This window comes from Phyllostomus discolor, chromosome 3 (assembly GCF_004126475.2).
Source record: "Phyllostomus discolor isolate MPI-MPIP mPhyDis1 chromosome 3, mPhyDis1.pri.v3, whole genome shotgun sequence".
Classification (NCBI taxonomy): Eukaryota; Metazoa; Chordata; class Mammalia; order Chiroptera; family Phyllostomidae; genus Phyllostomus; species Phyllostomus discolor.
In genome coordinates, this window is record NC_040905.2 from 46556506 (window position 1) to 46581083 (window position 24578).

At 43.0% G+C, this 24578-nt stretch overlaps 1 protein-coding gene across 1 annotated transcript in view; it reads left to right on the forward strand.

Annotated features, from left to right (window-relative positions):
* Positions 1-383: 383 nt before the first annotated feature.
* SV2C (synaptic vesicle glycoprotein 2C) overlaps positions 384-24578 on the forward strand; it is a 186124-nt gene continuing 161929 nt past the window's right edge. Inside the window, exon 1 of the mRNA XM_028531082.2 lies at positions 384-1457. The gene's annotated coding sequence lies outside the window, so the exon portion shown is untranslated. The remainder of the gene's footprint in view (positions 1458-24578) is intronic.

Here is a 24578-nt window from a genome sequence, read left to right on the forward strand (position 1 = left end):
ACGCATAGTGGAAGGTGCCCGATTCATACCCTTCCCGACACATGTACATGCAATATTTATATCCACACCCCAGCCATTACAACCTTCCAGGCATATTTACACAAATAGAACACACTGGCTCACAGACGGTGTGTGAGTTACATCCACTGCAGCCCGAAAAGGGTGCTGTGCTTTGTCTCGCTTGGGGTCGCCCATCATGAGGAAGGCACCTGCCTGTGCGGCTGCTTCTCACCCCGCAGGGGTTCCGTGTGAGCGTGCAGCGGGCACCTTCGGAGACTTGGGAAAGCCCAGCTACCCGCAACGTCTAGGTGGTAGCTCGGGAGGTCGGGGTGGAGGGGGTGGAGGGGTGGAGGAGAGGAAGGGACAGGGGCTCAAGGTCCGAGGAGGAGAGGAGGGCGACACCCTCCGAGCAGCAGCAGCGGGGTGGCAGAGCCAGCCTTGGGCGTGGCCTCAAGGGGGCAGAGTTCTCCAGAGCAGCCAGGCCCCGCCGCTTTGGCACGCCGAGCAGTGAAACGTTTTTGAGCATACAAGGAAAATTCCCGGTGGTTTGTTTGTTTGTTTGTTTTTAATATTCGGTAGCGCCCCCTCCCGCCCTCCGCCCAAAGAGCCGCTTCCAATGACTCCCGGTGAGTCGGGCTGTCTGGCCCTACCTGGCATTGAGGAGACCCCCAGACACCCTGCAAAGTTTCCTCCAGTTTTCTCCTACAGCTCCCCAAGCTTTTCTCTCCACCCGTGTGCCTGCATGGGGGTAGGGTGTGGGCGGAATGGTCAATCTAGCCCTGCCTGGTGGCTGCCCAGAAGCCGAGTCAAAGCTAACAGGTCAGTCCCAGGCCCAGAATTGGGGGCAAGCTCTCGTTAACCTGGCACCAGCCAGGCTCGGCACTCAAAATTCTTGGTCTCCTCAGGACAGACTAGGGGCGCGGACCGCAGGTGCGCAAGGCACAGTCGCTCTGTGAGTAATTAAGGACTAGTAGTGCCCCTTTCCTTCCCTCTACCACAAACTCAGAGTCCTGACTTTTCCATAAGTATCTGCCACCTAGGTGTGGGTTTACCCTCACCCCAATCCCGCGGTGCAGAGCCCCTCTGCACCCCGACTTTCCGGAGCGCTACAGCTGGCCCGGAACGGAGTGGCGCGCGGTTCCCCCACCTCCCGCGCACGCCGTGACTCCAGCCCTGCGCTCCGCTCGTACTCCAGCCACGCCGCCGCCCGGCACTGCAGCGCCCAGGGAGGAGGCGCGGGCGGAAGAGGGGGAGGAGGACCGCAGCGTGCCAGCCGGGAGCCACTTTCCCGCCCCTCCTCTCGCCACTGACACGCTCGGAGGAGTCACCACTCCTGCGCTGCAGGAGACAGTGGCAGACGGAGGCGGCCCTGGGGAGCGAGCCAGAGCGACACCCGGGCGGCAGCGGCTGCAGCGCAGACAGCACCCAAGGCAAGGGGATCCTTGGCGCCTGGAGCGGTGAGTGAGGGACCCCGGGATTTCCCGAGGCTGCTTAATTTTCCTTCAGACCCAGAGGACAGACGCTGCAGCCTGTGGGGAACTTTTTGCATCCTTGTGGAAGCGCAACTTTGCCCCGCCTGCACACGAGGGAGCGGTTGCTGGCTCCCGGAGCTGCCTGGCTGGGCGCCTTTGCTGGGGCCGGACAGTTGAAGTAGGGTGTAGCGGACGGAGTGACACCCCCCCGCGCCAGGTGCCCGGGGTAGGTCAGGGGACGTGGGCTCAGCACTTATGTTGAATTCCGGGAAGAGGCAGGTGGGCAGCAGCGGGGATGCGGGGCCATGCCCTCTTTCTGCCCGGACCTACACGATCCCTTGCTTGTCTGGTTTGGTTCGATCGGCCGGGGAGGCTGATTCCAAACAAGCAGCTCTGAGCTGCTGACTGGGTGTCTGTCCAGGACCTCCATCCTAGCTTTGGGCTCAACTTTCCGGCGGGGATCCCTCTGCAGACGTGAGGGCGGCGGGAGACAGGCAGCCTCACTGGGCGCTGCGGGAGCTAAAAACACTGGGAATTTAAAAACTATTCCACGTAAGTCCCCGACGCTCCTGTCTATTGTCTACGAGAGAGGGATGGAGAGAGGGAAACCCGCGGGGCTGTGGCTGGAAGTGCCTGCAGCTCACCACACTGCGCCTGCATTCAGCAAAACCCTCCCGAGCGCCCACTGTGCTCCACCCAGGTGCGGCTAGACAGACACAGGAGAGCGAGGCGCGGGGGACGGGGCGGGGGGGAAGACCCATCACCTGTAAACAATGCACCGAGATGATTTCGGATTGTGGTGAGGGCTGTGGAAGAGATCACCAAATCCATCCATCACTGATCCTTCTTATTAGAGGGCTCCCCCCTGGGCTCTAGAACTGGGAAGACTTCGAGCGTGTCGCGGGGAGCGCCCCCGGCTGGGCCCGCGCAGACTGCGGAATACCGTGATGAACTTGGCAAGGGGCGGTGGGAACCCCGCCGCAGATGCACGACCCAGAGCATTTCTGTGGGCACCCGGGCACCTCAGGCGCCCGGCACGCGGGGGCGGAGAGGGAGGGGCTGAGTCAAAGGGGCTGAAAGTGCCGCCTGGATGGCCCGAGCGGGGGACGCTCGCGTCACCCGCTACGTGTGCGAGTGATGCAAATGCAGACCCACGAGGGGCAGGCGGGGTGGGCGGTGCAGCGTGGGGGTGGGGGAGGCGGTGGAGTCCCCGTCTGGGAGCGCGCGTGTGTGTGCGTCAGAGGCTCTCGGGTGACGGATGCCGGGCGACCCCGCGCGCAGGCAGGGGCGGACGGACTGCGGCGGGGGCCGCGGCGGCTTGGAAAGCCTCGCAGGACCCGGCTGCGGGCTGACAGCCTGCTCCGCAGTGCGCCGCAGTGCCGGGAAGGCGCCTCGGCGGCCGGGCGCTCTCCGGGGAACCGAGGAGATGGGGCGTCTTTTAAGGCGCCAGGACAGGGACCCGTTGGTAGGGACCCGATGGTCTTGGTCTCCTCTCTCGTCGGACCTCCTCCCTGTATCTTAGCTGACAGTGCGAGAAAGTTGTTTCAGTTTAATTCTTGTCCTTAATCCTGGGGGAGAATTTGGCGTTAATCTCTTCCGGCGTTCACTCGTTTTCGGGGCAAGTTCCGAACGGCCTCGTGTTCGCGGCAAGTTTTCATGTGAAAGCTTCGATGCTGAGGTTCACGAGGGGAGCGGGGCTGACCCATCCCTTCAGCATCCTTCAGTTTTGTCAGGCGGCGCGGTCTCTAAGGGGAGCTCGAGAATGGCTTGCAAGACAATGTGTCGCATTCTTCCTTTGTAACGAAAAAAATGTGTGTTAAAAACAGCACGACAAATGCATTCCCTAGTAGAAAACAAAAAGCTCAACCCACGTTTCATTTTATGTATTATCATTATTATTATCATCATCATTATTATTATTTAAAGACCCCACTTTCTGGAGACCTAATGGCAAAGGTTTTTCTGCTGGCTTGACTGAGTCCAAATATGCAGTATGTGTGGCAAAAGGAATGAAAGGGGGAGGGGCGAGAGAGGAAGGAAGAAGAGCAATTATCACCGAGCCCAGAGACAAAGGTCCTAGTTCGCACTTGCCCACGCATTATGTTATGTCACCTTGGGCAAGTGACTTACCCTCTCGGGTTCACAATGCCCATTTGAGAAATGTGGAAAATAGCCCAAACCAGCTCCTATTACAAAGTTGTTTTGAGGACAAAAGAGATGATCTCAGAGAGATTTGAACATGCAAATTCTTTACGAATGGAAAATATTATGAAACAAGTCCCTTCAAGGGAGAAAAGAACAATTTTATCTTTTAAAAAATTCTGGAGACTTCCCTAAGCATCGTTCCTTTAATGAAATTTGGCCTTCAGAGTCAGCAAATGTAGACAATAGACTTTTCCTAACAGTGTAATCTAAAATCAAATGCCATTAGCTGCTGTTTGGAGAAAGAAAGGGAAAAAAGAAAAGTCTGGATTGCATCTGAATGTTTTGTTGATGTAGTAGAGAAATCAAATTTATCTTTTATGACTTAGTAACAGTAAAAGTAGCTTCACTTGTCTGAACAGCAGACTACCCTAAGAGCTTTCTGGGAAAAATCCCACTCATTATTAACTCTAGAATATTCCTTAAATGTGGAAGGTGCCTCAGAGAACAGGATGCAATTTCTGTCCTCAAGGCAATAACCGCAAAGGGCATCATAATGTGCAGTGTGTCACGTGACTGCAAGTACCAGGAAATGCATTTCCTGTAATTAGGGATATTACAATGGCTCCTACCCTGAGGTAAGCTTGTTGACATATTTCATAAATAAAAACATCTGCTTTGTCAGAAAGCCTTCCTAACCAGCTCACTATGTTGTTATTCATGTTGTTCATACAAATAGTCAATTTCTGTAACTAGTGAAAGTAAAATGCCTCTTTTTATTCCATGAGGCCGCCTCGGGGGAAATCCTAGGATTCACCACTATGCTTCTTGGTTCTGTATTCCTGAAATTTCTGTCTGACCCATGGTTCAGAACGTGACTATCATGGACAATTAATTTCACACAAAGGTATTGATTTTATAAAATCTGTTTGCAAACCAAGGAGAGGCGGCTCCCCAGCTGTGTGCAATTTGGGGACAACATCGATGAATTGTTTTTTGTTTTGCTTTGCTTTTCAATTCCAGCCCAACTGAGCAACCAGAGTAAAATGTTGCAGTGGATAGAATTTGGAGCTTTATTCTTTATTTGAGGCAGCTTAGAGTATCCATGGGGGAAGAAGATACTCTTAATTCTTTCTGGAAATCTGTCCTAATGAGATACAAAGACACCATTTAATTTTATCCTGGATGCTGCTCATAGGGACTGTCTGTAGTAACACACCACCACGGCTTCCCTATTGGGAAGAATTGAACAAAATAAAGTAAATAGTGGTGAATTTGGATGGTTTGGTCCTTTATGGTCCTAGTATTCTTTCCCACCATGAAATGCCAACATATATGATGAGTTGTATTTTAAATTTGAACCTTGATTATAAGTAGAATATAGGAAATGCCTTTGATTAACTCACATTGAACTTTTACTAGTAGGTATGGGCTCTGTTTCCAAAGAGGAAATGGTCTCAGAGTTTGTATTATGCCATGGGGGGTGGGGGACATTAATTAAAACATTTTCAAAAGGCTGTATTTGAAAAATAATATTCTCAGCTTAATGTAAAGCAGATATTTAAATTATTTAACATGACAACATTTGAAATGTTTTTTTTTTTTTTGCTCACCTAAAGTACATCATGCCTGCTATGTATGTTCCCATGGGTAGTATGTAACACAAATGACTCAGGCCGGACCCGAAGGACTATGTTGATGGGCTTTTGTCTTCTCTTAGCACTTGGACCCTCTGACAATTCAAGAGCCTGGCGAGATGTACCACAAGTTAGAACAAGTGCTTCTCTTATCCTTTGCCACTATTTGAAAATGCTGTGAATTAGAATCCTAGAGTAGCCAAACAGACCAGGGCTTCTCAATAGTTATATGTATCACACCTACCTGGGGAGCCTGTTCAAATGGAGATTTCTGAGCCCTATCCAAGACATTTATTCTAAAGGAAGGTTTTGTGGGTGAGCTCAGAATATGCTGTCTATACAGCTCTGCCAAGTGAGTTGGCTGTCATCATCAGGGGGCCACACCTGCAGGGGCCCTTCAATTAGGCAATGTGGCAGAGACCCAGAATGCATGGACTTTCTAAGGTATGTTGTTCTCTTTAATATTGATTTATATAGAAGCCCTTAGAGAAGTCACGTTCTAGCTGGCAAGGCAGACTTAAAGATGACCACATTCTTTGGTAAGAGTCACAATGAGGCAGGTGTTTGGGAGGGACTCTGTGAGACAGTTGTGTAGATGATGTCAAAGGAGGGCATAGGCAGATGGAACGTCATGGATGGCTGGTCAGTGGAATAAAGACTGAAAATGTTAACCTTCCAGGCCTGCAAGGCTATGGGTGGTCTGGCCCCTGCTCACTTCCACAGCCTCACTTTGCATAACCCCCAAACCTTTTCCTTCTTAGCAGCCCTCAAACATCAGTCGCTTCCTGCTATAACAACCTTGTCACCCGCTCTGACCTACCTTTATTGTATTAACCCCTTATATTCTTCAGATTTCACCCAGTCTTCCCTTCCTGGGGAAGCCTCCCCAACCTCTCTTGGGAGGTTAAATTTCCCTTTCCCTCGTAGTGTACTTTTTCTTACAGGTAAAGTCATCAGAGACAAATAGGGTGCTCAGTTAAATTTAAATTCAGATTAAGAATAAACATTTTAAAATATAAATATGTCTCAAATATTGCATTGGACATACTTATATTAAAACATTATTTGTTGTTTATATGAAATTTGAGTTTATCTGGGCTCCTGTATTTTTATTTGCTAAATCTAGCAACTGTTTATAACACTCATTAATTGGACCATTTCCTTTTTCTTAAAAAAAAATGAGATTCTTTCATTAATGCCAGTCTGTCCTGATTAAACTCCAGGAGGCCAAGGACAAGATCAGGGTAGGTGTTTTGTCTTGCTGATTTGTTCCTAGTGTCTAAAAAAATATCATCTGGAACATAACAGGATCTCAGTAAATATTAGGAAATGAATCAATGGGCTGTTTGGGAAAAATGGACAAGTTTCTCAACCTCTTTGAGCCTTAATTTTTCAGCTGTGAAAAGATGGATTTTTATATCTACTTTTTAGGATTGTGTGTGAAGATTAAATGGGAAAATAAGCACAAATCCCCTAGCATGTTACTATGTAGACACTCTACTTTCAAAGGTGTTCTTTCTCTTTCAATGTTTGTCTTATAAAATGAAAGAATTCCTTTTTAATATATGAAATCCCACTTCCTTTTTACTGTAATGCAGTCTTGTAAGCAGTCAGACAGTCAGATGCTTCCTGAACATTTAACGAGTGCAGGGTGCTCTGAAGGCTCAGCTGGGCAGTTCTCGAGGAGTGCTCACCTGCAGGGCGGTAGCACGGGGCGGGGGGCCGGCTTCATGGACTTTCGTTGCTGTGCAGTCACACAGAACCTCACATTCGGAAGGGCCCTGTGTTCGACTGATGCTCCAGCATCACTGCTTGAAATTCTTGGAACAGGGGCTCCACGTTTTCCTTTTGCATTGGGCCCTGCCAGTTATGTCGCTGGTCCTGATAACCAGGGTGCGTTTCTATATAGCACGTGCATTGGGAGTGTTATATTTAGTCTTTCTAATGACCCTGGGCCTCTCATGACTTGGAGAACCTGTGATTTTTTCCAGGTATGGCTTAGAACCGACTGAACCAAATTCAATGTCCTTTGCAATACACCATGACTGTCCTCAATGATTATAGCCACCCAGTGTACCCAGACCTTTGACTGAGCATCGGGGGCTTTTAAAGAACTAGCCTTAGGTCTCCTGTTTTTAGGTCACCCCTGTGGACCTTTCCTCCCCACCACTGGTCCCGAAGAGGCTGAAGGACTGGAGCTTGAAGTTCTAGGCCTGCCTTTGCAGGAATGCCAGAGCATCAGCAGTGTGTTTTAGATGCTATCGCCTCCAGTGTTCGGGTTTTAAACTATGCAGATTTACGTAAGATAAATAGTGATCTTGAGGGGTTGAACTTTTCTAAGAGAAATATGAGGTGTTTGCTCTTTGCTTTAAATTACCCAGCTGAGTCATGTAGCACGGGAGCCTCTGCAGCACGGAACGGCCTGCGTTCGGCAGTGGGTAGAGAAGGTGACCCACTTTATCATTTCAAGCTTTGACTAGCTTGTTTTAAGTATACTCATTTTAATATTACTTTTTAGTAGTTCTTTTTTTAAGTTTTATTTTAATTGTTGTTGCAGTACAATTTTCTCTTACTCCCATCCCAGCCTGCCCACCTAGCCCTCCCCTCCTCCCTCCCATTTCCACCGCCCCTAGTTTTTTATACATGTGTCCTTTATAGTTGTTCTAAGTGAGCCATTTCTTTTTTATTCTATTTTGCACTTATGTGTGGTTTTTATTTAAGAAGTAACATTCTAATAATTCCACGGGGCTATTTCTCCTGTTTGCTTTCATACTATCATCAGACATGTTATATGGGCTATATTGAACACCACAAAAGTAACTTAAGTATAAAGATTCTTTTTAAAGTATCCAGTTGAATCTGCAGCCTGCGTTTCCACTTGGCCACATCCGTGTGGAGGTAGAAATACAGACCCACAATAACAACCACAGTCATTTCTTTGATCCCATTTTTACGCAAGTTGCAGATTCCCAGCCTGCTGCAAAGATTGCTCACGAGTTTGCTGAGTCCTCAGGGATCATCCTGCAGTCCTTGTCCCGGGTCCTGCAGCGCTGCTGCCGGGAGAGCCCTGGCTCCAGTACCGTAGAAACTGCTGATGCTCCCGTGTGCTCCTCCAGTCCCTGGAGGGCTTAGAAGATATGTGGCTGCATGGAGGCCAGTGAGAGGACACCTCAAGTGACACAGCATCCTGTATTTTTGTTGTCCCCTCTGGCCGTTGTCCTAGGACCATAAAGAGTGGGTTTCAGGTTGCTGCTAACTTGGGATGAGCCCTTTCCTGGAGACCTCTAAGGCCCTGCCTTCCAGATATGGTCATAGGTATCACAGTATTCAGCTAAATCATCAGAAGTTCGTCCCGGATGTTTGTTGGATGATTACCGCAGTAGTGAAGGGTTGGAAATGTCCTAAATGTCTACCAGAGGGTGATCCGGTCAGTTATGGTTCATCTCAATCATGAAAAATGACACAGCCCTTGAAATGAATGATGTGATTAGTATGACACTATTTTGAAGATATGTTATTAGTTTAAAATATAGCAATTTGCTGACCAGAGAATATGTGGTATGTCTATATTTTTAAAAATTAAGGTATATCTATGAGTCTGGAAGGATAAAGACCAAACAGTTATCTTTTGGGAGAAAGATAGAGAGACCTTATACTTTCTGCTTTGTATATTCAGAAATTACTTGAGTTCAGAATTACTTGAATTTTGAACAGTAAGCACATATTACTTGTGTAATTAAGCCTTCAGTGAAGGCGGTAACAGTTAGCTTCAAGATGCTCCTAGGTTGCTGTTTTTCAAATACATGCCTAAACATGCCTAAATACTGATGTTTTAGCGGCTAGCAAGCCATGCCAGTCTTTCCCACGGATACTTTTCTAGTACCTAATATTGATAGGTGAGGTAATTGAAGTTGTGAGAACATAAATTACTTTAGTATTCAATAAAGCTATTTTCATTTTGAATGAAAAAAAGTACCCACTTATAACCTTTGGGTGCAGGGGCTCTTGAGAGGGACGGCGCATTGCTGCCTTAGGCTATTAAAGCTGAGACCTGCCCCCTCCCCCACCCAGTTCCCAATACATCTTATGTGTTCAATAGCTGTCAACAGCCTGTGTTATTACTCGGAATATTTTGCTTTTAGGTACATTTTTCATTCTGCTATGTCTGTGTATTTGATAGGATTGGAGATGGGCAGTATTTTATTTTCTCTTCCTGTGGGCCTGGAAGGTCCTCCCTCCCACTGTTTCTCCTCCCTACTTCCAACATTTGTCTATGGAAAGGCTCTTACCTATCCTTCAAGCCTCGGCTTAAAATTTCATGACCCTCAACAGCAGAATTCGGGGAGCTTTATCTCTCCCAGTCCCCTTGCAGCCACCGCTGTAGGAGTGCTGCTCGTGCTTTGTCATTGCATCCTCGCCACACATGTCTTCCTGCCCGATTCTGAGTCCCTTGGACCTCAAGGGAAGAGGCCAAGTTACTGAGAGCTTTGTAACTCGGTGCTGGACATGCAGCGGCTGAAAATATTTTAGATAATTTTTAAACTTTTTTTAACTGAAATAATGAAATACAGAGGTGAAAGTACATGGATTAAAAGGGCATATAACTTAACTGATTTTCACAGAATGAACACACCTCTTCAACCAACACCCAGGTCATGAAAGAGATTATTCCCAGGACCCCCTGTACGTCCTTTCCAGTCATAAACCCCTTCCACTATCCTGACCTCCGCCCTTTCTGGTGCCTAACAAAGCTCTCCTGCTCAGATGAGCTTTTTTATTCCTGTCTGGGAAACTGGTTGGCAGAGCACTGGCACTGCTGACGGACATGGGAGTGTCGTGACTGAGCCCATGATGCTGTCTCTAGATACCCAGACTGCCGATCCCCGAGGTGCCGGAGGCAGAGAGACAGTCCCTCGTTTATCCCACCCTCCTCTGGGCTGCAGAGCAGCTCCGCTTGTGACCTTGGTCTAAGTCCCTCACGAGCAATTCTGTCACTTGACTTTCACATTTATCAGATTGGATGTTTCCTTCTGTTCCCAATTTGCTAAAATTTCTTATGAATGTGTTTAGAACTTCATCTAATGCTTTTAAGCCTCTAATTACAAAATCATTTCTTTTTAATAGCTAAAGGCTTCAGAGTCTCTATTTCTTCTTATGTCAGTTTTGGTAAACTACATTTAAAAAAAGAAATTTGTTAATTTTTATCCAAGTTGTCAAATGTATTGCATATCAATTTTTTGGCGTAGATTCTAGAACTCTAGAGTCCCATGGCATTACCTTAAGATATTAAAAACAAATATAAATTATTTAAGATGTATTATTTCCTACTTTGTAGGGGCTGGAGTGGTCTCCCAGTTTTGGCAGAAGATTTACTTCTCCTGGAAGCCAAATAGATTATCATGCAAGATATTTTCTCTAGGAAGCCAGAAAGCAAATTATCGTGTTGGTTATTTTTACTGTTTCATGGAATGGCTTCTGTTAGTATCCTCTTATGTAAAAAGAAGAACATATATCATATGGTGTATCTTTGTTGCTCAGTAAATCACTGATGTGTTCAAAAATATATTTCTGTTTCACTTGAACATGGAATAATTTCCTTGGTTACATGCAAATATATAACTCATTATTTATCATTGAATGTCAACCCTAAAAATACCAGAAATTAATAACCAGATAAAATGACATAAACTTAATTAATTAAAAATATTTAAATGAAAGAACCCATGTTTGTAGATGATACCAATGTCTTTGAAAAGAAAAACGTTGGTAAAAATGAAACACTCGTGGGCTTTCTGTGGGTCCACTGGTTATTTAATGCTACATGTGTTTATAATCTGCAAGGGTGAATGAATCATGACTTGAATTTTTTTTGACAAGGGTTTGATTTTGTGACAACCGTGGGCCTTACTTGATCCTTATTACATCTCTGCCTGCCTTTATATAGACCTGTCAGGCTATGGCAGACTGCACATTGTGTCTTTCAAGGCGACCGTAGGGGAAGTGAGCTCTCGGAATGCATACTGGTGTGGTTTGTGGGAGGGCTCTCTACATCCCAGCAACTCATTCAGCTAGTGACTCAGCATTGTGTGTTTACAAAAAACTGGTTATCTGCTGCCTTTTCCCGAACCCCACCTATTCCTTCTTTTTCCTGATATCCAGCCATTCTCTGTCTAATGTCATGAATTTCTCATCGACTTTTCTATTTCTCCTTTAATCACACTTGCCTTCTATGCTGGGTGGGCAAGCATTTGTCAGACATGTATTACTACCTCATACTGCCTAACTAGTCCCTACAAAAGTTAGTAACTTAAAGCAATAATAATTTCTGTTCATCCATGCATCTGTGGATTGGCTGGGGGCTAGGTGATCTAGGTTGAGCTTACTGAGTTTTTTCCAAGTCAAAGGTTAGATTCAGGTTTCTTTTTCTTTCTTTCTTTTTTATGCTAGCCTGAGGACATGCTTATTGATTTTAGAGAGAGGGGAAGGGAGGAAGAGAAAAAGGGAGAAAAACATTGATGTGAGAGTGAGACATTGATTGGCTGCCTCTAGCACACAACTGGCTGTGGCCCAAACCCACAACAGAGGCATGCGCCCTGACCCGGAACCAAACCTACGATGCTCCAACCACTGAACCACTGAGCCATGCCGGCCAGGGCTGAGTTCAGGGTTTTAATCCTACTTGGAATAAATGGCTGCCCAGTTCCTTTTTTTTTTTTTTTTTTTTTGCATGGAGAGGGCAGCAATACAAGAAAGGTGAGTGGAAACGGGCGCCCTGTCACTTAAGCCCACTTTTCATTGACTAAAGACGTGCAGAACACAGGGCAGTCCCGCATGACATGGCACTGCCTCACGTATGCAACGAGTTTCTGGTGCCCCTTCAAACATCTACTTAGGGGAAAATTTTTTCTGATAATTTAAGCCTAGAACTTTTCTGTTTTATGTATAAACACAAGGATTTTGTTCATAACTTTTGATACAGCAAAACATATTTATATGTTTTTCAATAGTGAAACTACTTACATATCAAGGAAAAATTGTATTTTGTTTTGTTGAAAGTCTTACCAAGAACTCTTCATCATGTCCCGAAGTCACACCACCAGTGGCCACAAACACTTGTGATGCTCGAGTTGCTAACAAGCTCAGCCCAGTTTGCCTCACTGGTGTTCACTGTGTTCATGGTGATTCTACATTTAGAAGCAAGTAGCTCATATTTTCATCTTGTATTCTGAGTTGTTCTACTGTAACATCTACATATTTAAAAACATGATTTATTATTTCTTTTATTTCTCCTTACTACAGTAAGGGTATTATATAGATATTTTAAATTTATGTGTGCAGGTAAGGTTATTTTGTGTATGAAAATTATTTAATAACACATTGCAAAATATGTGTTTTAGCAGATGTTGTTGGGCCCTCTAAATTCTCCATATTTTAGCAGCAAGTGCGGTGAGCTGATTGCTGTTTTAGGTGGTAAGGGGCACAAAGTAATGCAAAGAGGGCTCTTCCACCTTAGCCCTGTGTCTGAAGGGATGGTGCTTCCTTTTTCTGTGAAGACTGCCACATACTCTCTCTAGCAGTGGCTGTGAAGGGAGGTAGAGCTGGACCTGCTGACAGAAATGGTGTGTCTGTAGAGAGCGTGCAAGCCTTTATCACACTTCTGCTTCGGAAGCTCACCCCAAATGCAAGCAGTCTGGGGATTGGTGCTGTGAAGGCACTGAGTTTTTACTATACTGCTCAAATCTTGATTAGTGTTGGGTAAAAACAGGGTAGTCCCTCACTCCAAGTAGGGTTGGAAACCTGAACCCAACCTGCAACTTGGAGAAAACCCATCAGGGAGAAGAAACCATCTGATGTGCTTGAAGATGGCTCTCCAACACCTGCGGGAGATGCCCGTAGGAACCTGGTGGTTTCTTCCTAACTCTGTTATTAAAATCCTGTTATTCCCTGAGGTCACTGCCAGATGGTGCTTCCTGCGGGGATTCTACTGCCAGTGTTTTCCATGTACGCGGTGGGAGCTTTCTGAATTGCTTCCAGAAGAGATTCTGGAAAAAGAGGAAGTGAAAGCTTGGCAACCTATCTCGATCCACAGTTCAAGGATATGAATATTTTCCTATCAGCTGAAAATGCTGTGAGGGTAACTCAGGAGAAATAAGTCAGAAGACAGTGAAAGAGTGACTGGGACTGAGTAATACACGGTGCTCTGTGTGCCCTTTAACCTAAAGTATTATATAAGGCGTATTGATAAGGGCTCACAATCTTTACTGGCCAGCAGTGGACGTTGTTGGTTCAGGGCTTGCTTCATTTATTGACAAATACATCACAGCTAATTGTTTGCCCAACATTCATTGCTGTGAACCTGAATATGTAATGATCGTGCCAGCCTTTTGGGATGCAGATGTGTGTGAAAAAGAGGGTTTGATTACACTTAAAGGCAGTGAATACAACAAAATAAAATAAAATTCAAACCTATAAAGGTTAACATTCACTCCCTGAAAGCCCAAGGAGAAAAGCCGGTGATTAATATAATTGATTGTGAGACAGGAGTGGAGCCCATCTCATACCCGCAGCTTTATCTAACATCAGAAGAATGACATGATTCTTCTTAAGGGCAGACAGCAAGCAACACAAGCTGCTGGCCGTGGAAGATTTGGAGACATGTGAGCTCCGCCTACATGGCACACAGATGGGGCCTGAGCCAAGATTAAAGGGGTGTTTCCCAGTGGAGGTCTAATTCAGTTAGTCCCAATTTTTTGGCATTAAGCACTCCCTAATTATTACCCTATTACACAGTTGCTATGCTGATTACCACGTCAGACACTTGGTGTATAACATCATACTCGTTTAATAAAGCTCCTAAACAAGGTAGAACCTGACAGTTCATGCTATATGCAATCGCTGGCTTAGAAATTTTTTTCACTTAGTAGATTTTGACATTGGGTACTATAAAAATTTAAAAAGCACACAATGAACTATCTTTGTCTAAGGTCACAGTGCGGTACAGTGTGTGCCTGAGTTCTTGGGGCTTCCAGCGATGTTTCTGAAGTGACTCCTGCCAACCTCCTGCTGATAACAGCACTGCTGTGTTCTGCTGGTGTGTGTGTCTGTGGGGGAAAGTGTGTGTGTGTGTGTGTGTGTGTGTGTGTGTGCATGTGCATGCATGTGCATTTCCTCTTGCTGCTGTGGATGTACTGTGACCTCTTCGCTCGGGAAACCACGACAGTGTTAAGTGCCTTTGCAGGGTCTTCTGATCCCAATGTGCCTTTCTGCTCGGAGGGGTTTGCTCCTTCCCTCGGAGGGAAGCTGACTGCTGGTGTTTGGTCTGGCTGACATATGACAACACAAAACTCACTTCTTAATGGTTTCCACTGTCTCTCTGGCTGATGGTCTTGGGAATTAGGGTGTCTAGCTTCTCCCCATACCAGGTGGCCTCTGTGCTTGTCCTCACCCTGAAGGCCATTCTGGTTTACATTCCAGGGAGTTCAGCTTACGTTCAAATGATGGCAAGAGCAATTTATGATGATCTCTTCTGATCATATCAAATTTTCCTTCTTTTTATCCAAGCTAAATTTTTCATTCAAAATTCCAAACTTAAGTCTAAGAACTAGCACATGTCTCTGCTTGCACATGCCTTAGGCTAACAGATTTCTCATGTCTCAGAAGAGATGAAATGCAGGGTCGGTGGTCAGATGTAAATTCTGGCTCTTAGCTGAATTTTTTAAGTGTGCCAACAGCCTCTAAATGTATAGCCCTGTCAGCAAATTGATCATAATGTTTTATTTGTAAAATGCTCAGCAAATACTTAATTATAAAATTAAAATTTATTACCTTTGTTAAATAGTAGGATAATTAGAAAAGGAGATTTAGATAAATCTCGGCATTTATTATTTAGTCCTGATTCATATAAAACTGCCTTTAGAGTTTAAGTTTGGCTTTTTATTTGTTTGCTTATTAGCTGCAAAGCTCCAGATATGCTAAATGAAATAAATGCAGTGTCACAGGATGTAATGAAAACTTGCATCAAAACTACTTTAATCCAATTTAGCACAGTTATTGCTCTTATTGGGCATGCTTTCCTATGGGATCATAAAAGGTACTTGAATTTATCCGGAGATAAGAAGACAAGTAAGTTATTTAATAACAGCAGTCTTTACGTATTTAAAAGTTAAATGCACAAAAGATGGTGCCTACCTTCTTAAGAGGAAGCAGGAGGAAATAGACTTGAGTGGAAAATGGAAATATTCTTTTAAATGAAAGAGAAATTTCAGTTTAATTTCAGTCAGCAAATCGATCATCTCCCTTATGCAAGGGCTATGCTGTGCTCATAGGGAAAATGGGCGGGGGGGATGCAGCCTGGGATCTCCAGCTCGCAGGCCTGGGGGGCTCAGATGGGTTACCAATAGGCACAGGGAAATGAAGGGTGGGAGCTCAGGGAAAGCAGTCAGCACTCCGTGGTGGTTAGCACATTTGTTTAAGGAAGGGTTTCTCAGTCTCAGCATGACTGCCACGTGGGCCAGATAACCCTTTGTTGTGGGGGCTGTGCTGTGTGTTCTGCAATGGCTGACAGCTCCTCTGGCTCCTGCCCCCTCCATGCCTCCCGTATTTCCCCCTGCAGTTTCCACAACCCGAAATGGCTCTGGACACTGCCACATGTTCCCAGGGTCGGAGTAGAGAATGTGTGCAATCCCTCATGTTGAGAACCACTCACTGCCTTAAGGATGAAGAAAAACTTCAAAACCAGTCACATTTGAGATGAACGTGGAAGGGCAGGTAGAGCAGCCAATTCAGGCCATTTTGCTGACAGGGAATTGTCTTCATCAGAACCGTGCATTCAGAAAGATGAATCTGAAGTCAGGCGTATGATGGCCTAGAGTAGGAAGAGCCATGAGGGAGAGATACCTGCTAGGAGCGGCCAGTTTCGGCTATTTCCTGAACATGGACACCCACTCTTCACGTGTTCTGTGAAGCAGCCCTCACACTTACTGTGCTTCTCTCAAGTGCGGGCACTGGCTGTCCCAGCGACTGGAGGTAGGACAGCAAATGAGACAGAGTCTCTGTTCTTGAGCAGCTTACATTCTGGAAGGGGAGGAGACAAACACGACATATAAAATATAACTCAAATACTTTAAAAATAGTACTTACAGTCTATGAAGACAGTAAAACAGTTGAGGTGACCATTAGTGACTAGAGAGGCTGCTGCTATTAATGATCAAACTTATAATGAAGATATACTGACAACTTTGTTACAATGAAATTTACATTTACATCAACACTCATTAGAAATCTCATCCCTAGGTGGCCAAAAATAGAGCTAAAATAGAATGTGTTTCTTCCCTGTTGACATATAGAAGTATCTTTACAAAGAACATTACTTTGTAAGTTTATTCAACAGAAAGGGATTTTACTTGTATGACTATCAGGACACTTGGACAGTTCCGTGTAAAACAGTGGGGCAGATTACCAGGCAAGAAGAAACAAGGCAGCTAATGTTTGCTGCATTGCAGCAGACACCAGCCAGTGGTGCTTCTGGGCGCCTGTTACTTAGTTTCAATCACAGCTGGAGGCCAGGGCCCCAGAATCCAGGCCTTCTGTTCTTTCGTTCTGTCCTTCTTCAATACATTATATGTTTGTAAAGCACAAAAATGTCACACCCATTTTCATGTTAAAAATCACTAATGGCTCTCCATTGCCTTAAGATCAATTAGCAATTTCTGAGCAGGGCCCAGTGAATTTCCTCGGGTACTTGAAAGCCCTGTGCTCTCCCTCTGCTCTCCCTCTGCCTCCTCGGAGGCTCCCTGCCTGCTGGAAGCTCTCCACTCCACCCCACAGCCCACCTCGCTAGCTCCCTGTCATCCTTCAGGACTCACTTAGAGGTGGCTTCCTTATGAAAGTCTTACCTGATTATCTCTGGTCTAATTTAGACGCCCTTCCAAGGTGCAGCAGGTGCACTTCTTATGCAGTGGCCACACCTACGACCCTGTTATGTGGGTGCTCATTTTCTTGTCTGGGTTCTTGAAGGTTCATCCTGGTGGTTCCGGCAGGCTTACACAAGGGCCCAGCACAATCAGTAATACTCGTGGGGTAATGCATTTTAGAAATGAAAAGGCTGGTGCTCAGAAAGCACGTGTTACTTGCTCAAAGTTACAGAGCTGTAAATAGAGGATCTCTACCTGTGGGGCTTAAAACCTCAGGTTCTCTCTACGTTCCAAGAGAATCTGTGTTCTGTGGAGCTGTGTGGGCACATTACAGAGAATCATTTGGCTAAGATGGTTTACTGGCAGCCTTGCTGAGAAGTATTCAGTAATATTCATTATTAATCAAACAGCAGACGAGACCCTGACTTGAGCAGTTTCTTTCTTTCTTTGAGGTGCTTCTGTGATGATCAGCAGTCTAGGATTGCCAATGCCTGAGTCCTCTCTGTTCTCAGCCAGTGAAGCACCAGCATCGGGAAAATCTAGATTTCTGTTTCTCATTGTTTGATTCATTAATGTTCTATTAGACATTTGCACACGTGCTTTTTGTTATGATACCTGGTATGCTTCACTGCCTCCCCACACCCATTCTGTTATAATGTCAGTCTGCAAAACTGTATTGGGATGTGTGGAAAAACTATGCAGTATGTAATAATACACAATCAAAACTGCTAAAATATTCAGTGTGTTGTTTAACGGATTTCTAAAATTGCAGCACCTTTGATTCATTACTTACTATTCTTTAGTCCTCATGCTTTTTTTAGACACTAAAATGCAAAGTGGACAAAGTAGAGAGGAATTTTGTTATATCATTCAGCTACATCTAAGCTCGTCCCTAAGTCTATGACTCTAGTAAATAGCAACACATTTCCTTGAGCATATAGAAATGTAAAGAACAACTGCAAAACAGAACATTTCGAGTAATATGCTGGAATTCTTTTCAGATGTCAATGCCCCCCCAGTACATCTGTTAAGTGGGTATGTAATGATTGTAGCAAATGAAGGTTTTTTCCTTCAAATCTTGGGTTTCTACCATCACCACTTCTGGCCAACCTAGATGGGTTTGCATGTTAGCTGTGGTATGTAGGCTTCTTCCCTGGGCAGGTGTGTGCTCTTTTAGCGATATGCTAACTACCTATGGTAAGTTGTATTAATAGACTAATAGTGATAGCAAATATTTGTTATTGCCTGGGTGTTTGTTATAGTACTTAGGCTATTTTTGTGCACTGTCTCATTTAATTTTCACAATTCTATGAGATTGGTACAATTAAATTTTAAGTGTTTTCTGGTAAATTCTAAACATTTAAGGAAGAAATAATATTAATTCTACATAAACTGTTCCAGAATATAGCAAAGTTGGCATGCACTTTCCAACTCATTTTATGAGGCCAACATTACTACTAAAGCTAGACAAAGATATTGCAAGAAAAGAAAATTTCAGACCAATATCCTTTATGAACATAGACAAGTATACTTTCAATAATATACAAGAAAATTGAACTCAGAAATGTATAAATGGGATAATACATTATGACAAAGTTTTTATCCTGGGAATGCAAAGTTGAGAATAATATCAACAGTCTGATAGATTCAGAAAAAGTATTTGATAAAACTTTGCATCCATTTATTATTTAAAAAAAACTCTCAGCAGACTCAGAATAAAAGAGAGCTTGCATAAAAGGCATCTATAAAAGCCTTACAGCAAAGATAATGTTTAATAATGAAAGGCATAATGCTTTTCCCTTAATATTGGCAATTAAGTAAGGATGCTTATTTTAACCATTGTTATTAAAAAATATATTAGAAGCCATAGCCAAAACAAGAAAAAGAAATGAAAGGTATGTAGATTGGAAAGGAAGAAATAGAGAACTGTCTAGATTGACAGATGATATAGTTCCAAGGAATTGACACAAAAAACTTTTGAGACAAATGTATCATAGTCAGTCTTACCCTGATGTTCTAGTGATAAACAGTTGGAAATTCAAATTTAAGTAAATTTTGTGTATATTTGAAATAGTACACAAAAAGAAATATTTAGTTATAAATCTATCAAAATACGTGCAGTAGCTTCATTCTGAAAACTACGAAGCACCAATGAAAGACATTGACACCCTGAATACATGGAGAATTATACTGTGTTGTAGACTGGAACACTCAGTGTAGTAGAGATGTCAGTTTCCCTCAAACTAATCTATGGATTCAGTGCATCCGAATCCAAATCCCAGCTGGACCGATCAACAAGCTGACTCTAAAATGCATATGGAAAGGCAAGGGAACTAGAAGAATAGCAGAACAACTTTGAAATGAACAGTTGGAGGATTAACATCATTTGGCTTTGAGATCAACTCTTAAGCTACAGGTATCAAAACAGTGTTATACTGGCAAAAGGACAGACATAGAGAAGAATGGAAAAAATAAAGATTCTAGAAATACACCCATACATATGCATCATCAATTGATTTTTGAAAAAAGTACAGAGTATATTGAACCTAGACTGGTTCAATAGAGAAAGAATAGTCTTTTTAACAATGATACTCAAATCTTTATAAATCCAAATGCAAAAAGATCCCACAATTTTTTATTCATACCTTATACTATATGCAAAACTTAATTCCAAGTGGAGCATAGAAGCATTAGTGAAACACAAAACTATAAATCTTCTGGAAGAGAATATTAGAGAAAATTTTTGTGATTTAAGTTCAGGAAAAGATTTCTTAGATATGAAATCAAAAGCATGATCTATAAAAGAAAATCTTGAAAAATTTGACTATCAAAACTAATGACTTCTGTTTGGACACTATTAAGAAAATGAAAATCAAGCCATAGACTGGGAGAAAATATTGGCAAAATCTTTATCCAATCAGGGACTTGTATGGGTAATATATAAATAACTCAAACTCACAAATTAGAAAAACAACCCAGTAAAAACAATGGGCAAAATATTTGAAGACATCCTTCACCAGAAAAGATATATGGATGGCAAAGGAGCACTGAAAGATGTTCAACATCATTTCTCATCATTGAAATGTAAATGAAAGCCACATGTGTTTGTTGTACATTGTGCACACACAGATGGGAGCTTACTGTGTGGGGTTTTCATTTGTGGGAGATTTAAATAGATATGGATTGAATTTTACATCTACTAGAGTAACTAAAATAAAACAAACAAACTGACAATACTAAGTGCTTGCAAAGACGTGGGACAGTTGGAGCTCTTATACACAGCTGATGGAAATGCAAAATGGTACTTCGGGAAACACTTTAGCAGTTTCTTATAAAATTTAACATCTATTCACCATATAGCCCATTCATCCTCATTCTTGATATTGATCCTTATCACACATGAAATGAAAACTATGTTTACAAAAAACCCTATATGTGAATGTTTATTTAGGCTTTACTCATGTCTCTAAAACTTGGAAACAACTCAATGTATTTTAGCTGGTGAATGGTTAACAAAGTATGGTTTATTCACCCAGTGGAATGATAAATAATAAAAAAGGAACAAACTGCTGATGAATGCAACAACAAGGATGAATCTCAAATGCGTTATGCTAAGTGAAAGCAGTAGCCAAATACAGAAGCTACATAATATATGATTATAGTAGTTTAATGACATATTGGAAATAGCGAGAGAAAAAAAAGATGGTTCCCTGGGGCTGGGATGAGGGGAGTTGTTCACTGTAGGTGGGCTTGGGGAATTTTGCGGGTGAGAGAACTGTTCTATATCTTGATTATGATATATTGTGTGTTTGGCAAACTTGCAGGTATAACAGGGTGAATTTCACTGCATGTAAATTATACCTTCACAAAAGGTTCTAAAACAATTTAATGTGTTACCTCTCCAAGTAACTTTTCCATATCATTTAGATGTGTTTCTGGCTTGGTCTCCCTGTCCTTGGTGCCTCCTATCCTTGTCTTCAGTAACTGGCTTTTCTCCCAGCTCCCCCATTGCTGTCTGGATGGACTCCTGCTAATTGACCACCTAGCTCCACCAGGCACTGCCCCCCTCTGATAAGTTGCACAAAATTGACTTTTCCAGAGCTAATCCCTTACAAACCCCATGTTTGATCTCATTATACATACTCTCCTTTGAAGCCAGAGCTTGGCAGTTTTTTACTTTTTACCTATTTACCTAGAGGAGGATAGATTCCTTCCACAACCTCCTTGGCATGTTTGCTTCCACAGGCTCACCCAGGCTACTGAATGATGCTGCCCAGTTTTCTTTATCTAGGTTTTCAGTGGACATATGGTTGAGTTTTATAGCAGATTATAATTTAGGACACCTAATAATTTCTGGCTCAAATGAGAACATTTTAGTTTAAAAGGTGGAGGGACTTCTGACCAAGATAGAAGTGTAGGTAGATGTCTTTGCTTCCTTACACAACCAAAAGAAATACAACAACAAATTTAAAAACAAAAAACAGCCCTAACTGCCAGAAAATCGAACTGTATGGAAATCTAACAACCAAGGAGTTAAAGAAGAAACATTCATCCAGACCAGTTGGAGAGACAAGGATGGGCAGCTGGGGCAGAGAAGACTCGAAGCAAGGTGATGGACTGAGTGGGTGAGGCAGCAACTGGTGGATCAGAAATTCCCACATTTATGTGAAGATACCAGGAGGAACAACTGAGGAGCGAGACAGACCACACAACCCAGAGTTCCAGTGTGGGGAACTAAAGCCTCAAAACCTCAGACTGTAAAAATCTGTGGGGGTTGCAGCAGTGGGAGAAATTCCTAGTTTCACAGGAGAGTTTGTTGGATAGACCCACGGGGTCCTAGAACATACACAAACCCATCTACCTGGGAATCAGCACCAGAAGGTCCCAGTTTGCTTATGGCTAGTGGAGAAAGTGGCCGAAAGCAGAGCAAGAGCTGAGCAAGTGACACTGTTCCCTCTCGGACCCTCCCCCACATACAGCACCACAATGTAACGCAGCAACATGGGTTGCCCCCACTCTGGCAAATACCTAAGGCTCCACCTCTTACAATGTAACAAGTGCATGGAGACAAAGAAATAATGGCCCAAATGAAAGAATAGGTCAAAACACCAAAAAAAAAAAAATGAGAAGTTAGCCAACCTATCAGATAAAGAGATCAACACTGGTAATCAGGATGCTCACAGAAATGATTAAGTATAGACACAACAGAGAGGAAGAAGTGAAGGCTATGCAAAGTAAAATAAAGAAAAATATACAGGGAACCAAGAGTGAAGGGAAGGAAACCAGGACTCAAATCAACAATTTGGACCAGAAGTAAGAGATAAACATTCAACCAGAACAGAATGAAGAAACAAGAATTCAAAAAAAAAAATGAGGAGAGGCTTAGGACAACTTTAAATTCTTCAACATCCCAATCATAGAGGTGCCAGAAGGAGAAGAGGAAGAATAAGAAATTGAAGATTTATTTGAAAAAATACTGAAGGAAAACTTCCCCAATATGGCAAAGGAAATAGACTTCCAGGAAGTTCAGGAAGCTCAGAGATTCCCAAAGAAATTTGACCCAAGGAGGAATACACCAAGAAACATCATAATTAAATCACCTAAGATTAAAGATAAGGAGAGAATCTTAAAAGCAGCAAGAGAAAAGTGGACAGTTACCTACAGAGGAGTTCCCATGAGACTCTCAGCTGATTTCTTAAAAGAAATCTTGCAGACAAAAGGGGCTAGAAAGGAAGTACTCGAAGTTGTGAAAAGCAAGAACCTGCATCCAAGATGACTCTATCCAACAAAGCTATCATTTAGAATGGAAAGGCAGATAAAGTGCTTCCTAGATAAAGTCAAGTTAAAGGAGTTCATCATCACCAAGCCCTTATTATATGAAATGTTAAAGGGACTTATATAGGAAATAGAAGAAGATAAAAAATCATGAACAGTAAAATGACAACAAACTCACAATTATTAATAACTGAACCTAAAACAAAAACAAAAACAAACTTAGCAAACAACTAGAATAGGAACAGATTCACAGAAATGGAGATCACATGGAGGGTTATCAGCGAATAGGGGGAGGGGGAAAAGTGGGGGTAAAGGTACAGGGAATATGAAGCATAATTGGTAGGTACAAAATATACAGGAGGAGGTTAAGAATAGTATGGGAAATGAAAAAGCCAAAGAACTTATATGTATGACCCATGGACATGAATTAAGGGGATGGGATGCTGGTGGGGGCGGGGTGCAAGGTGGAAGGGAATAAAAGTGAAAAATGAAACAACTATAATAGCATAATCAATAAAATATACTTAAAAATAAAAATATTTTATGTTAATGAAAAAGGTGGTGGGGTACTATTAATAATTATTCCAGGATATCAGGTATAAACTGCAATTGTCCCAGGAATCTGAGATACATGGTCACACTAATTCCATGGCACAGATATTCTGTGCAGGCATTCAACAATTATTCATATTCACTTTTAAGCTGGTTAAGTTAAAAGTGGTTATATAAGCAGTTCTTCATTTTTCTGCATGAATTGCCTAGTACATTGCTATGGTATACTCAGCTACACCATAATTCTCCCCTTTTTCCTATTCAAGGAGCTATATCAGAATGCAAATGCATGAGAGTTGATGCTTTAGGGTAGTGGTCCTCAAATTTTACTGTGTGTACAAATCACCCAAGGTTCTTGTTAATGCAGATTCTGGTTCATTAGGTCTGGGGTGAGATGGGGCATTCTGCATTTCTAATGAGCTCCCAGGTAATGCCAATACTGCTAAGCCCATAGACTAGTCTTTGAGAAGCAAGGCTCCAGGGGAACCTTTCGAAGTCCCTGCCCAGTTTAGAAACTCAGATTGTTGGTAAGACAAAGCACCTGATTTCTCATCTGATTGCTAGACACTCAAGTGCTGAGACACTAGAACAAAGATCTGTTGATTCATAGTAATTAAATGTTTTGTTCCAATAAAAATAGTGGAAAAAATTCACCCTAAATTTCTTAATGAGGTCTATGCAGCCAAAGGCAGTAAAGACCATTCATTGCTTCTCTTTAGTATAAGAAAGCTTGAGGGAAATAGCTATATTTTGCACACACACAAAAAGAAATGAATGGATTATTGCAAACAATTTCTCTTAAAGTAATTTTAAAGAAAATGGCTTTCTGATATTTAATTAAATTACAGTGTTTTCAGATATGAAATGAGATATAGCTTCCATTATTACCTTACATTGAAAGTTGGTAACTATCACCGAATGGAAACAGTCACAGTAAATACACGTGTGTGCATGTGCCAAGCAGAATTTGTCATAAACCCTCTTTTTCCTTCATGAGATTATTTTCAAGTGTATCCAAATTTAGTGATTTTCTCTGTGGTAGTTATCAACAAGCAATGCACTATTCCAAATTAAGGTATTTTAGTAAT